This window comes from Haliaeetus leucocephalus, unplaced genomic scaffold, assembly GCF_000737465.1.
Source record: "Haliaeetus leucocephalus isolate CR32 unplaced genomic scaffold, Haliaeetus_leucocephalus-4.0 Scaffold802, whole genome shotgun sequence".
In the NCBI taxonomy this organism is placed as follows: Eukaryota; Metazoa; Chordata; class Aves; order Accipitriformes; family Accipitridae; genus Haliaeetus; species Haliaeetus leucocephalus.
Genome location: NW_010973238.1, coordinates 435963 through 438179, shown reverse-complemented (window position 1 = coordinate 438179; position 2217 = coordinate 435963). Strand labels below are relative to the sequence as shown.

Here is a 2217-nt window from a genome sequence, read left to right as displayed (position 1 = left end):
TGTCTTGGATTGTGCAAAATGCACTGTCAGTCCTTAACAAACAGACAGGAGTGATAAAAAGCTAATATGCAAATTGCATTATACACGAGGATGTTTTCTTAATTTGTGTATAAACTCATTGCAGATTCCAATACATGTCCAAGCTGCAATCTATATAATTTCTCCTAACATGCACTCGAGCCCTCGTCAGTGATGGGAGAAAGAATCTTACCAAATGCCTTCTTCATTGCTCAAAACCCGGGAGGGAGCAGCACTGTTTGGGTCGCCGGGAGGTAGTGGTCGGGCTCCGGGCTGGGTTTCGGGGGGCGGGTGGCAGGGAAGGGGGGCGGCTCGGGGTGGGGGAAGCCCTGGTCCCTCGGTGGGAATTACCCGGCTCCCCGTCCCTCTCCCAGCCCCGCTGCGGCAACATTTATTGCAAAAGCAGGAAATTGCTTATTACTAAACTAGCTGGCAAGGGAGTGGGAGCCGATGCTGCTCCACACTGGCACAGCACTTGCTTAGCTGCTGCTTTCCCTGCCTCTCCTTGTTCCGCTCTTTCTTCTTCTTCTTCCCCCTCTTTCTCTCCTCTCTCTCTCTCCTCTTCTTTTTTTCATTTTGGCTTCTATTCAAATGTGGGTCAGGGGTGAGCGGCTCCCAACGTCACAAGCTTGCAAGATGGCGCTGGGAGGAAGGCTGTGAGATGAGGAACAGGCTGGTATAAACCGAGAGGACAGGAGAGGGAGAGGAGGAGGAGGAGGAGAGGGGAAGGGGAAGAAAAGCTGCTGCTCCAGATGCAATAAGAAGGTAACGCGGAGCGGGGCGCGGGCGCGGGCGGGGGCGCGGGGCCGCGCGTCCCGCTCGGGCGGCCGGGCGCTGCCGGGCTCCGCGGTGCAGCCCAGCCCCACTCCCCCGCTCTTTATTTGCAGCCCCGGTTATTTGCCCATCCGCACGGGTCCGCTCGGGAGAGTCGCCGGGGTGGCGGGGGGGTCCCCTTGTTCCCTGCCCTGCAGCAGCCGTGCCCGGCACCAGCGGTAGTTCCATTGAAAAAAATAAAATCCGGATGGTTTTCTTTTCCCTCTTGCCCCCCTCTCTCCCTGCCCCGGGCCCCCTCCCCTCGCTCGCCCGGCTCGCTGCCCCGTTGCTTTCGGGGCCGGGGCGTGCGTACGGTGTATTGGCCGCCGTGCCTGTCCGGGGATTGCAAACGTTGGCTATTCGGTTGAAGCGGCTGGAAACTTTCCCCCTCCTCCCGTGCCATTTGTGTGCGTGTGTGTGTGTGTGTGTGTGCGCGCACGGGTGTGCGCTGCCCCTTCCCCGGCGGCGGTGGGATCGGGGCGGGGGGCCGCAGCTGCTGCCCGCCGGGGCCGGCCGGCGTGGGGGTGACCGGCGGGGCGGGCAGGCAGCCCGGAGGAGCAGCCTTCTCCCCATCCCCACTCGCCCCCTGCAAGTGAGCCGTATTTTTGGGGTGGTTTTTTTTTTGTTGTTTTTTTGTTTTGTGTTTTTTTTTCCCGAAAGGAGGGAGCGGAGCCTCGGGGTGCCGGGGGGGCGTGTTTGTGCTGGGGATCCGGCCGCATTGTGGAGGAGAGGGCAGGGAAGGGGCTCCCGGGACTTGCATCGCCTCCTTCCCCCCCGCGCTCCATCCGCGGGGCTGCAAGGCGACGAGCCAGGCCGGCATCCCCCAACCCCAGCGCCGGCCCCTGCCCCACCGAGCAGCCCCCTGCCCTACCGGGACCGCGGTGAACTTTTGCCCTGGCTCCCCCCTTCCCCGCCGCCCCCCTCGGCCGTTCGGGATCGCGGAGGGAAGGACCCGCCGGCTCCGCTCGCTCTGCCCGTCGCTGCGGGTCTCTGGCTTTTGTTACGGCACCGTCTCGGACGCAATGGACGGAGCGCAGGATCGCGCACCCTCCCGCGGCCGGGGGCTCGCAGGACCCTGCCCGCCCGGCTTTGTGCCCCCGGAGGAAATGCGCGCTTCCCCGGCCCCGCCAGCCAGGCGCAGAGCTGTCCACCCACTTTAAAAAAAAAAAAAAGAAAAAAAAATCAAATCGCACGTCCAGCCTGGCAATATTGTTGCCGAGGCGCGTAACACTGTAATTCAGGGGGCCGGGAGGGCTGATCGCTGCCCGCGGCTGCCCGGTCCCGGGCGAACGGCGCGGCGGAGCCGGGCCGGGCCGGGCTCTACATCCCCGGGCGCGGCGGTGCCGGTGCCAGCTCGGCGGCGGGGGGAGCCGGGCTTTTTTTTTT

At 63.3% G+C, this 2217-nt stretch overlaps 1 protein-coding gene across 1 annotated transcript in view; it reads left to right on the top strand.

The window, feature by feature from the left end:
• Positions 1-247: 247 nt before the first annotated feature.
• The window catches only part of HIC2 (hypermethylated in cancer 2), a 73701-nt gene continuing 71731 nt past the window's right edge, over positions 248-2217 (top strand). The window contains exon 1 of the mRNA XM_010581618.1: positions 248-272. The gene's annotated coding sequence lies outside the window, so the exon portion shown is untranslated. The remainder of the gene's footprint in view (positions 273-2217) is intronic.